Here is a 14,179-nt window from a genome sequence, read left to right on the forward strand (position 1 = left end):
GAAGGTGTGTCCATCACATGACCCTGAATAACACAGCAGGTTGTTTTTTTCCCACTTCATGAGATTCAATTTACAGAAGACAACTAAATACTAAAGAGAGCAGGGGTAGCTAACCATTTGAAGTGGTGCTTCACTCTGATTTGCCTGAAAGACAACGAAGATGGTCGAATGTGGCACAGAAACTTATAGTTTAAGTCATTAAATGGTAAATGGACTCCAGCTTGAATATTTCTTCTGACTTCTCAAAGCCCTCTCACTCTGCAGGTCACAACTGATGGTAGAGGCAGCTGTGTAAAAAGTCCATCAGTATTAACTTATCCATTCATATGCCGCAGACGAAGCAGCGGCAGCAACTTGGGGTTAAGTGTCTTGCCTAAGGACTCAGCGGACATGGGGCTGCAGGAGCTAGGGATCTAACCACCCCATCTTCCAGTTGAGAGATGACCAACTTTACCAACTGAGCCACAGCTTTCACTGTCATATTTTTACGTTAAAATACTGAAATCAAGTGCCAATGAGAGCCCAGTAGGAGGTGAGTTCATCCAATCAGGAGCAGTGGGAGGGTTCATGTTGACGGGAAGTGAGTGAGCTGTCAGTCATCTTGTTGTAAAACCTGCTGCTCCTCAGGTCGACTCCATGAAAGGGAGCTAAAAATTGGATCCACTCATGAAGTCAGAGTTAAGATGGAAAAAGTGTCTCTGAGCTCTAAAACTGTGCGATCAAAAGTCACTTTGGTTCAAAACCTCATCAAGAAACCTCAAAGAAACCTCAATGAAACCAGAGGACTGTCCTCCTACTGCTCTGCACACTCGTCTCATGTTTCTGTGTGTGTGTGTGAGAGCGTGTGTGAGTGTGTGTGTGTGTGTGTTGAATCAGGTAAGGCTGACAGGTCTGAACACGCCTGCAGCATTTAGTCAGGAATGTGTGCTTCCTCTCGCTGGGTTTCAACCGGGAAAACGCAACCAGGAAACACTCCCCCCGTGTCAACATCTACTCCTTTTTCAGGTTTTTCACTACGAAAAAAGGACATACAATTCTTCTGCAACTCATGAAGGCCTTGTCATTACCACGTGATTGAGACATTAATGTTCCCCTCAGGATGAATTTTTCAGGATTTCAAAGATTCTTTTCATCTTTTTGCCACCTGCAGGATTTAATGGAGACTTTTTTTTAAAATGAGCAATCACCTGTAGAACCTCAGGCATTCACATCAGCCCCATGTCACCTTGTTCAGGTATCATACTAAACTTTGTGGGTGAAATTTTTAAACGTCTGAGTCACGAATCACTATTCACATTTTGTCTGCTTCAAAGGAGAATGTAATATATGTTGAACATAAATAAATAAGGTATCTGCTGTAAATGTGTCTCTGAGTCATGACTGCCTACAATGAGTCAGAAGATCCGAATCCCACTGGCTGTGTTGTTGTCAGAGTCGTGTTTGCATGGACGGGACGGCCGGCTCCTCCCCTTGTGTATAAAAGCTGTTTTAGTCAAGAACTAGAGAGAAGAACATACTCTTACATGCTTCTTTTTAACATACGCTTATTTGGGTGTCAAGTAAGAGTTTTTAGATCATTCGTGAGAGCGAATAACATTAACATTAGCATGCTAACATAACAATGCAGCTCCGGACAAGGGCAACTTTGTCCGTAGCTTATGCTAAACTTCTTTATGAAAACTCAGCTGGAGGGGGGTTGGAGGTGTGTCTCTGGAGGAGAGCGGAGGCTTCAGTATTAGTTTCAAGCTGTCAGTGCACAAAAACAACATTTACAACCCCAAAAAATCGTAAAGGCTTATTTGAATTGTCGAATTTTTATTTTATTTTTGCAGCTCTTAAATCTTTCAAAATGTTTTTGTGACCTTTAAAAAGGCCTCAGAACTCATAAAGAATCAAAGTAGGCTAGTTCAGTTTGGTTAAGAGGTAGGAGGTATGTGTTTCTAACAAAAAAGAAAAGGCAAAGTTATTTTGAATGTGTTAATGTTTCTCTTCTCGTCATTTTCATTCCTTGTGTCACTTGTCAACAGAAAAACCTACAAAAAGTAGCACCATAAAAACTTCAAGAGCAATTGTCAGCAGCATGTTTCAGTGTTTAGCGCCCCCTTGTGGTGAAGCGGTTAATAAACTCAGGCAGAGTGAATGAAGCTGGTTGCTGCGAGTATGAAAGGATAACATCAGGATTCAGAGCCGATGTAAACCCACTCTGAGTGTAGCTAATGCCTGAGACCTTTTTACTGCAGGAGCACATCAGTGTGTGGGCCTGTAGCAGCAGGTCATTTGTGTGTGTGTGTGTGTGTGTGTGTGTGTGTGTGTGTGTGTGTGTGTGTGTGTGTGTGTGTGTGTGTGTGTGTGTGTGTGTGTGTGTGTGATTACAGAGTAGAGTAATAACAGCCTTGTGTGGCGGCATGGCACATTGATAACTCACAGTTTAAACACAGAGCCTCTCTTGTTTCACAGGTATGGAAGCTCACAGAGGACAAAATCAGACCATATCTCATTTATACTTCTGCATTAAATCTACACCATAGTGGTGTACGTCGTCATGAACACGACATACAGGCACGTTGGTGTGTGCGTAAATCTGCTATACCTCGCCTACAAACGCAGTCTGACTGCTACGCTTGTTATATCGCCAGTTTCCGGTTCCGACACATTCTCCGCTTGTTTGTTTGAATAATGAGCACCAGTTGATTAAACTTGCCTGTAGTGTTCTTCCTTCTAAAACTTGCTTTTAACTACCTGAGCGCATGACATCAGCATTGTGTATCCTGAGGTGGTGTAGAGCGTTGGTTGAGCACGTCCTCAGAAATTAACGATACGCGTCCATGAGATGCAATATACATATAACCACTAGGAGCAGTGTAGAGTTTTATGGTGATGAGACCGGAAATGACAACATCAGAGACACCAGCTACAGCGATGGAGGAAAGGTTTGAAGCAAAGTAAACAGATCAGGTCTGCAACTACCCTCTCTATGATGTGTCATTGCCATTGCATAGCAACAAACAACGTGCCATAATAGCTGGCGACAAATCATCTCTACTATAGTGTTTTACGCGACCTGATTTATGTAGTGCTCCCTCTAGAGGAATCCTCCAGTAACACTCGTTGTACAGAAGAAGGTATGTGAACATTTATGTTCACGACTCAGCCGTTTGTCTACGCATATGCAAGGTTCTAAAGTGAGAATATTTGAGCCTTAATGGTCGTTCAGACTTTACAGCTGTGATGACGCTTCATGCCTGAAATCGACTAATCGCTTATCAAGATAGACAATCTAAAACTGTGACTGAGCACGATGACAGTAAGTTGGCAGGAACTTTTTATTTACCTGAGTTTTTTCTTCACGCTCATTCACAAAGGGAGGTGTAGCACACGTGTTGTTGCATACTTTATTGCAGCTGTCTCAGCCTGCTGTTTCTTTGTGTTAATTCTCAGCTTTCAGCAGCATATACATTCAGTTTTACAAATCAATATTTTCTGACTGTCGACTTAAAAAAATCTGAAGTTGAGCAACACCTACTGCCTTCTGCAGAATTTTGAAACCGGTGACGATACCAGAAATGATGTCATGTTCAAATAAAAGGGGCAGAGTTAGTTTTAAATAGCCTATCATGATCATGAGGCGTCATCAGCAGATCGTCATATTTCACAAACTCAACGCAATCTGTGATTTTAGAAAATGATGATTGAGTTAAACTACAAACTAAAAATTCAGGAGAGACAACCAGCAGGAGTGTGAATGCCAGAATTAAGATCTATAATTTGACTTTCCATTATCATAGATCTGACATTAGTCACACCCATTTGTCCCATCAGATATTTTGCAGATGTTATCTCGTGGTGTTTAGACAGGTTTAGATGTTTTTTTCCAGCCGTAGCCGTAGAGTTATGGAGTTTCTTTAAAAGAAATATGAACACATGCTGACATGCTTATCTCATGAGGACAAGTACACAGCTTCAGTGCTTGAATTATGTCAGAAAATATAAATATATCTTTAATAAATACATTTTTATAAAATAAAAAGGTGACAGGAAACACAACACTTCTGCTCGCTGCAGCACAAACTACCGTCCCATTCTTAACGCTTCAATGTGCAGAAATCTTAAAGCCTTTATTGGACGTTATGATTCAAGTGAGGGGCCATAAATTCATCTTCATTCTTCAATCATTTGTAACTCATTTGTTAGATTGTCAGATTAATCTGAACGTCTGCAAGTTTCAACAAAGCTCGGCAGCTAAACATGCAAAACAACAAAACATAAACTTCAATATCTAAAAGTTATTTCTGTGAGGTGTAAAAAATCTCACCAGAGACACATCGAGCTCAAACAGAAACTACAGAGTTGTTAGCGAGGGCTAATCTGTGTGTCTGATTAATTCACCTTCAGTGTGATGATGCCACATTTTTTACGATTGCAGAGGAGACGTCTCCTCGAGGAGCTGATAGGAGAGGAAGAGGGGGAGAGGAAGAGGAGAGGAGAGGCAGCAGCTGCAGGGTTGGTCTAATTGCTGGAAATATTTCTGTGATGATTCATAAATGTCAGCTTCTGTGTCAGAGGGGAGAGACACATGATGGATTTAAAGGTTTATTATCCTTAAATCAACCTCCTAAGTGATTAATGCATAATATACGGAGGAGGCAGAATTCAATACAGCATGACCCTGACATCATGTTTCATCACTAAAATAACCTCTAATCACTTAAAACATGATTTTTATAAAGCAGTACTGACGCTCAGAAAAGTAGAAAATACTCAGGTGAGATCTCAGGTGTTCCATCTCTGTGACTCCTGGGATACTGACACTCCACTCCGAGCATCTTTTGTTTTCAACACTTTCACGTCCTGACTCCTGACGGTGTCTGTAACTCCTCCCTGTTTACACACACTGAGGGGGCCGACAGGTGTCACATTTATGAGTTTGATATTTACATGAACAAATGAAGAGCGCGAGGCTGAAGGACAGGACGGACTGGATCTGACTGCACGGTAGAAAATACTGTGTTTTACATTCACAACATGTGTTTCTCGTTTTTAATCTTTGAGATTCAGAAATATTTGAGACAAAACCAAAGCTGCAAAAGATTTAAAATCAACACTCAGTATCATACAGAGGGTGGGCGTGGCAATAAAGAAACAAATGCCAGAGCAAATATATGTGTGTTAGAACGGGGAAATACTGTACATGAAGTAGTGCTCCTCAGACTGTTCCAAAGATCAGAAGTGTCTTTTCAGATTTTGTTGTGTCTTCAGATTGATGAAACAACTATCTTTGTTGGTATTGCTCTCCACGGTACGGTGGCTGGGAAGTGCAAAACAAAATTACAAAGTGTGAAACATTTTTAGAAAGCTTGAGACAAATTTTTATTTTGAGAATCATGTTTACATTTTATTAAACCAAATTACAAAACCCAAAACACTTTACACTGAGACAAATGTAAAAACGGCAGAATCTTGACATGAAGGGAATTTACCAAATGATTTTATCTGAGCTCGTCATCAGAGTTCCTAATAACGCAGAATATTACAACGTCTTTTTTTAGAAGTCATTTTACAGTAAGTCAGTGACAGGATGTCATGATGCACACATTTATCACGTCGCGTCTCGCCTTTCCTCCCGTCTGTCATCTTGAAGTCATTGTTTCCTGAGAACCTTCTTCAGCAGAAACATGAAGTCACATCATTGTCCACTCGCCAACAGGATGCTGAATCATGGATTCACAGAGAAAACATGCTCGCCCTCTGTTCACCTGAAAGCTGTTAAACGTTTCTGTGGTCTACATGAAGATTATTGTAGTCTTCAGTTTCAAAGTCAAGAATTCACATGAGTTGTAGCCATCCTTTAGATCTATTTCACGACCTCAAACTATAGAAAATGTCGTTATAGGTACAGTCAGTGAGACGTGTAGTGAGTGAAATGATAAAGTGAACTTACTATATGATCAGACATTAAGGAAACATGCTGAAGTGCTGGCTTCTCTGACAACAATGTAGCAGCCAGTATGTCCTCCTTCTAACTTTAGATTCTGGTCCTTAATGCTCTGGATTTGTTTGGACCAGAGAAGGTAGGCGGTTTTAAAGCACCCCCACACGGCCGTTTTGGACGCCCCTCTGTTATCCCGATATGAGACCAGTTATCAGGTCAAACCAACAGGTGTTGCAACGATGGAAGCGGGCAAGAGAAGTGGTTCAGATAGAAGTGATTGTACCCGACCTAAAAAGCCTCTGCATGTTTCTAATAAGCTCCACGAGCAGAAACGTGCTCAAACTAGGATCAATATTGGAGATGCTTTTGAAAAATGGAGAGAGGTTAGAACACAGAAAGATTTACAGACCGATGCAGAGCTGGCTAAACACTGAAGCTTCAGTGTCCACCACATGGCAACCAGCTTGAGCATCGACTCTAGAGAGGAGGGGTCGGGGGGAGACAGCTCTCTACAATGTTTTGAATTTAGACTGCAGTACCCATTTTAAACACTAGGTGTCAGTTATATATTGCTCCTTTAAGTAGATCGCTGTCACTCAAAAGACGACTGAGCTAATGAAGTCATAGGCTGAAAAACACGAGTTTTGTGTTAATTTTTGCAAATATCAAGTCTTACTAGAAGGACTTAGGTAAAGGTTTTCTCTAAAAGTTGTCTCATAGAAAGAAGAAAAACTCTTTCATCTCAGTGAATTTGTTCAGCCGTCTTCAATTAAGTTCTTCTGATTGTTATGATACTAAGCTGGTGTTTATGTAACCACTTTAAAATAATCTTAATTTCTATTATCATGCTTTTATTGATATTGTAATCTTCCTGATTATGTGGAGTCTTGACACCCTGCACGCCATCAGTGTCTGGACATGATAACAATGTTTATTCTAAACGTCTTTTCCTCTGCATGCTGCGTCCTCCGGTCAAAAACCTGAAACCAACTTTCCCATCCCTCCTCACAGTCTGACACAGAGATGCTTTTGTGGTACAATGTGGGTATGAACTATTTAAATGCTTGAACTCAACACAGACATGTGGGGCATGACCAGGGCCATGCAGAGAACTTTAGAGGGGCAGGAGGTCAAAGTGAAAAAGGCTCACTGGCAGCGTTTGAGATTCCCTCTTTTGCACCCTTCTGTCCGTCCCAGACGCAGCGGCACCCGGCCTACATGTCCAAGCTGACCTCGGGGGAAAGGTTATCATGTGATGTAAACTGCCAGCTCTTTTTGTCTAAAAAAAAATTACTTTTATTCTTATTCTGCTTTTCTTCAAAGGAGCAATGAACAGGCAATTTCCACTTTCATTATTGCCACTTTGTCTCTTTTAAATATGATCTAGTCGTGTTCTGATGTGCAAATTCTTTTTAAATAAAGTGAAACTTTTCTTTGAATAAAGCTTTCAAACTGAATTATCAAAGTCAGATATGTTCATATCTCTGGTCGTCTGGTTCTCTCTCTGTTTGCCTGTGTGTGTGTGTGTGTGTGTGCGTGCGTGCGTGCGTGCGTGCGTGCGTGCGTGCGTGCGTGTGTGTGTGTGTGCGTGTGTGTGTGTGTCTAATCAGGAAGCGTCGCTCAGTCTTCAGCTCTGAGATTTTACAGAGAAATAATATTACAGATAAATGACGTGCATGCATGTGTGTGTGGTTTTATCAGAGATGAACCACCAAAACATTTTGTTCCACATGAAATCTGATGATTCTGAACTTACTGGGAAACATTTAAGTTCCCAAATTTCAACATCAGATATGATCAACAGCTGTTTTATGTCCCCAAATAGAAATGACAAATAGGACTACTCTGATTGGTGGATTCATCCGTCTGTCACGGGCCTCATTCTATAGTAAGACAAACAATGAAGTCTTCAAACTTCATGGAGATGTAAACATTTAAATCCCTCTTTTTGTTCATACACATCAAACATCTGTCTTTAACTCAGAGTCACTATGATGAACCTACTCCCTAATGGAGTTACCTTCATTCTACCTTAATCTAAACTTCTACCTTTGAGTGTGTCGACAGTTATTTTAGAGAAAGGAAAGCAGATAGAGTCAAAGATCAGGGAAAAAGAGAGTTGGGCACGACACACGGGACAGGAGCCACAGGCCAGACCCAAACCCTGAGCCAGCCACCCTCGAGCACCAAAGCCTCTGCACATAAGGCGTGAGAACTAACCGCTAGGCCAACAGCACCCCTGCAGTTTTATATTCTTTACAAAACTATAAAATAAAACAATAAAAAAATGTGCTTCTAAGGTTCAAATTCTAGATTTTTTTGAAGAAAAAGATAAAAAAAACCCATACATTTAGATATTAAAGTTCATGTATTTTGTTTGATACTTTTATACTTCTATACATTTTTATGTTTATGTTAAATAAACTTCTGTAGACAGGCTGTCAATAACAAACTGTTATTTATAGTCTATGGTGCAGAGCTTTTCTCTTTCTGCTCTGTGGGTTTGTTTCCCTTTGTCCTGTAGCACCCTCTGCTGGCTGAACTCTGGTTTTACAGCAGCAGCTTCAGGAATTCAATTCTGTCTCAGCCGTAAAAGGCATCTCTGGTTCCCTTAGTTATGGGGTCATGTGCTGAAAAGTAGGAGTAAAACATCTGCACCACCTTTACCTGCTGACTTTGTTGTATTTTTGTTTGTTGTTTCTGTCACTGACCAAACAAAACAATAAACAAACTGTCGGAAAAATTAACAAACAAAACACTACTAAACAAAATTCAGAAAAGTATCATCAGAACACCTGGACTCACCAGTGAATGGATGAATGATGGATGGATGGATTGGTTGATGGATGGATGTATAAAAGATGAAGGATGGATGAAGGAAGGATTATGGATGGATGGATGGATAGATGGATGGATAGATGATGGATGGACGGATGATGGATGGATGGATGGATGGATACATGGATGATGGATGGATAGATGATGGATGGATGATGGATGGATGGATGATGGATGGATTATGGAAGGATTATGGATGGATGGATGGATGAATGGATACATGGATGATGGCTGGATGGATGATGGCTGGATAGATGATGGATGGATAGATGGATGGATGGACGGATGGATGGATGATGGATGGATAGATGATGGAAGGATGATGGCTGGATAGATGATGGATGGATATATGATGGATGGATGGCTGCATGGACGGATGGATGGACGGATGAATGGATAAACGAGTTGATGATGAATGGATAAATGATGGATGGATAGATGATGAATGGATAGATGATGGATAGATGGATTGACGGATGGATGGATGATGGATGGATTTCTGGATGGACGATGGATAGACGGATAGATGGATGGATAGAACCTGGACTGTAAAAAGTAAACGTCAGGAGGTCAGACATAAAAACTACACAAATGAGTATTTTGTTACATTCAATGTTTTTTTATACATTTTTATGTTTATGTTAAATAAACTTCTGTAGGTGCAGAGCACAGGCTGTCAATAACAAACTGTTATTTAAAGTCTATGGTGCAGAGCTTTTCTCTTTCTGCTCTGTGGGTTTGTTTTCCTCTGTCCTGCAGCACCCTCTGCTGGCTGAACTCTGGTTTTACAGCAGCAGCTTCAGGAACTCGATTCTGTCTCAGCCGTAAAAGGCATCTCTGGTTCCCTTAGTTATGGGGTCATGTGCTGAAAAGTACGAGTAAAACATCTGCACCACCTTTACCTGCTGACTTTGTTGTATTTTTGTATGCTGTTTCTGTCACTGACCAAACAAAACAATAAAACAATAAACAAACTGTCAGAAAATCAACAAACAAAACACTACAAAACAAAATTCAGAAAAGTATCATCAGAACACCTGGACTCACCAGTGAATGGATGAATGATGGATGGATGGATTGGTCGATGGATGGATGTATAAAAGATGAAGGAAGGATGAAGGAAGGATTATGGGTGTATGGATGATGGATGGATGGATACATGGATGATAGATGGATGGATGGATAGATGATGGAACAAGAACAAGCTTTGATCTGAAAACTAGGAAGGTCTTGTCAGCTAGGTGGGTGAATCGAAACTTGCTTTGAGTAGATATTGATAGTAGGTCATTGTCAGGCTTTGTTTGGGCTGAGCACTTATGTTTCATTCTATGAGCATCAACAGGAGAGGCAGCTGATGCGTGTCACAGACTCTGTTGATTGCAAGCTGAAAATAGCTATAGAAATAGAAAAAGAAGAGAGTCTGAATCCGAAACTGCCAGCAGAACAAGCTCTGATCTGAAAATTAGGAAGTGTCTGGAGATTCAGCGTGGCCACAGAGCCTGGGCATCCACAACTACTGCTTTGCCTATTTCCTCTGGTCATCTGCTAAACGCAACATGTGCTACAAAGAAATCTCCGTCATTCATGGGAACAGGAAAAGATACATCTGTCATAGACAACAAAATCTTAACAACTTGTCTGCGCTTAAGAAAGCCTCTTCTACCCACCCTTCATTTACTTTTGGCCTCTGGAACTGTCAATCTGCTGTGAATAAAACTGAATTCATCCAAGCACTTACAAAAAAATGTCAGACATTCAGGCACTTGCCCTTACTGAAACCTGGATCCGCCCAGAAAATACAGTCACACCAGCTGCTCTTTCTGTTGACACAGTGTTCTCACACACACTCCACTCTGTTGGACGTGGAGGTGGTACAGGTATCCTCATTTCTAACACCTGGAAATTCAATAAACTCTTCCCACTGAGCAACAACTCCTCATTTGAATATCACATAATCTTGGTTACTGCTCCTATTAAAATGTACATTGCTATCATTTACCGCCCACCAGGGTGTAATCTCAATGATTTTGTTGTGGAACTGGACATGCTACTCTCAGAAATCCCTGATGATGGAACTCCACTGATTGTAATGGGAGACATGAATATACACACTGATAAAGTCCAGGCAACAGACTTCCTTGCTCTCTTATCGTCATTTGACCTCATGCAAGTCCCAACTCCTCCTACCCACAAAGCTGGCAACACTCTTGATTTAATTATGACTCTGAACTGCTCAACAGCAAACCGTCACCCCTCTGCATCTATCAGACCACTTCTTTATTCAATTCACAATTTCCTTGCTGGAACTCCCTCAGGCACACCCACAAATGGTGTAATGGCTGCCATGCCTGCCCATAAGGTCTTTACCACACTCTACAGACAAGGCTACAGACATACTCTGCTCCACGCTAGTCTCATCTCTGAACAAGCTCTGCCCTCTGGTGTCCAAACCCGCTCGCAAAACCCACCCTAGTCCATGGCTCACTGAAGTCACAAGAGAGCAAAGAGCAGGACTGAGGTCAGCAGAGAGAAAATGGCAAAAATCCAAACAGTCCGCTGACCTAAATGACTATAAGCAAAGACAATGTCACAATTCATTCATTTCATTAGACAAAGACTTGTCTCATTCTCTTCCAGAGCGCACAGTCTCTGAGTTCCTGTCCAGAAACGATCTGTTTGACCCAAATCAGTCAGGCTTTAAGCGGGGCCACTCTACTGAAACTGCACTACTGTCAGTAACAGAATCGCTATGAGCTGCCAGAGCTACGGGTCAGTCATCAGTTCCATTACTGCTAGACCTGTCTGCTGCCTTTGACACAGTCAACCATCAAATCCTCCTTTCCACGCTCTCTGAACTTGGCATCTCAGGATTTGCCCTCTGCTGGTTCGTGTCCTACATATCTTACATACCTACAGATCCTTTAGAGTGTCGTGGAAGGGAGAAGTGTCCAAAGCGCACAGCTTATCCACAGGGGTACCTCAAGGGTCAGTGCTTGGTCCCCTTCTCTTCTCCATATACACAAGCTCACTTGGTTCAATAATCCACTCTCATGGCTTCTCATACCACTGCTATGCTGACAATACCCAGCTCTTCCTGTCATTCCCGCCAGACGATGTTACAGTCTCTGCAAGAATCTCGTCATGCCTTGCTGATATCTCTAAATGGATGAATGAACGCCACCTTCAACTCAATCTTTCAAAGACTGAGCTCCTTGTCATCCCAGCCAGTCCCTCTATGCAACCACAACTGGAACAACCAAACTCATGCCCACAAAGTCTGCTCGGAGCCTGGGTGTCATGATTGATGACCAGCTAACTTTTAAGGTTCAAGTAGCCTCGATTGCCCGGTCATGTTGATTTGCCCTGTACAACATCAGGAAGATCAGACCTTACCTGTCAGAACATGCTACACAGCTCCTGGTACAGGCTCTTGTGATATCACGCATCGACTATTGCAACTCTCTACTTGCGGGTCTTCCTACATGCACTATCAAACCCCTGCAGATGATACAAAATGCAGCAGCACGACTGGTCTTCAACCTTCCTAAAAGAGCACAGGTCACTCTGCTGTTCATCTCCTTACACTGGCTCCCAGTTACTGCTTGCATCAAATTCAAAACTCTGCTGCTCGCTTACAAAACAGAGACAAAAACGACTCCTCCTTACTTTAACTCTCTCATCCAGGTCTACACTCTCCCGCCCACTACGCTCTGCCAATGAAAGGCGTCTGATCCAACCTTCACAACAGGGTCCTAAGACGCTGACTAGACTCTTCTTCCCTGTCGCCCCCCGGTGGTGGAATGAACTTCCAAACTCTATTCGATCTGCAGAGTCCCTCTGCACCTTTAAGAAAAAGCAAAAGACCCAGCTCTTTCATGACTTTCTCTTTCATACCTACTAACTTAATGATGATGGTCTCGATATTATTGATGATGATGATGGTTGTGACGATGGTTTTTGTTTGATAAACTACGACTTATAAGATAGTTTCTATACTGATTAGAGCGCTCAAGAACTGCCGTCAATGTTGTGCTTTGCCTCTGTGCAATGCCTGTCAGCACCTGTGTGTCCAATTTTGCTCTTACTGACATTGTTCCCTTTTTTCTAGATCCTTGCTTGTGTTGTACTTAGTCTCTGATGTACGTCGCTTTGGATAAAAGTGTCTGCTAAGTGAATTGTAGAATTGTAGGATGGACGGATGATGGATGGATAGATGATGGATGGATGATGGCTGGATGGATACACGGATGATGGATGATAGATGATGGATGGATGGATGGATTGACGGATGGATGTATGATGGATGGATGGACGGATGGATGGATGATGGATGGATGGATGATGGATGGACGGGTTAATGATGGATGGATGGATGATGGGTGGATGATGGATGGATGATGGATAGACAGATGGATGGATGGATAGAGCCTTCATCGAACCTGGACTGTAAAAAGTAAACGTCAGGAGGTCAGACATAAAAACTGAACAAATGAGTATTTTTGTTACATTGAATGTTTTTTTTATTACAAACGTGTGTCTATATATTGAACATCAGAGGGCCGGACCCCTCCTACAGTCACCCACACGTCAATATCAATAATAATGAACGACAGAATCATCGCCATCGATCACAATGAACAATGAGATCACTGTTATCGATAACAAGGAACGATAGAATCATCAGAATAATATCATCATCTGTCGTCTCCGTCCTGCTGATAATCTGAGCTCTGCTGGTACGAATCTGAGGGAGGAGAAAAAAAAACAGCAGACAAACAATGAAACACACACACACACACACACACACACACACACACACACACACACACACACACACACACACACACACACACAGACGCACACACACACACATGCACACACACACACAGACGCGCACACACACACACACACACACACACACACACACACACACACACTCACACACACACACACACACACACACACACACTCCTGCACATTTTTCTAATTTCTATTGACCATTTCTTTGTCTCGGGTGCTGCTGGTTTGAAACACTTTCTGCACAGTTTCTATGCAAACATGATATAAAAATTATAAAACAAACACAAACTCCAGGCACTGCTCTGAAATAAAACCATTAACCGTTAAAAATGTGCAGGAACAGATTCACATCTGGAACGCAGCCTACAGACTGGGAACTGTTGATCAATAACAATCAATATCAGCACTTCTGATGGTGTATAGATCAGTATGATTGGTCACTTTATGGATTGTTTGAACTCAATTCTAAAAATTATAAAATCAATTAAAGATGAGAAACACAAGGTTACCATTAAAACGGAAACTATAAAAAAAGTAAAGAGGTGACGCTCAGATTGGACGGTCTCACAGGAAGGAAAGTACAATCAGAAATGCATTTTTTTTTCTAGTTTG

At 41.7% G+C, this 14,179-nt stretch overlaps 1 pseudogene; it reads left to right on the forward strand.

Moving 5' to 3' along the window:
• The first annotated feature begins 6,039 nt into the window (after positions 1-6,039).
• Positions 6,040-13,483, forward strand: LOC136177104 (uncharacterized; annotated as a pseudogene).
• Positions 13,484-14,179: the final 696 nt, after the last annotated feature.

Source organism: Labrus bergylta, chromosome 19 (genome assembly GCF_963930695.1).
Source record: "Labrus bergylta chromosome 19, fLabBer1.1, whole genome shotgun sequence".
NCBI lineage: Eukaryota > Metazoa > Chordata > Actinopteri > Labriformes > Labridae > Labrus > Labrus bergylta.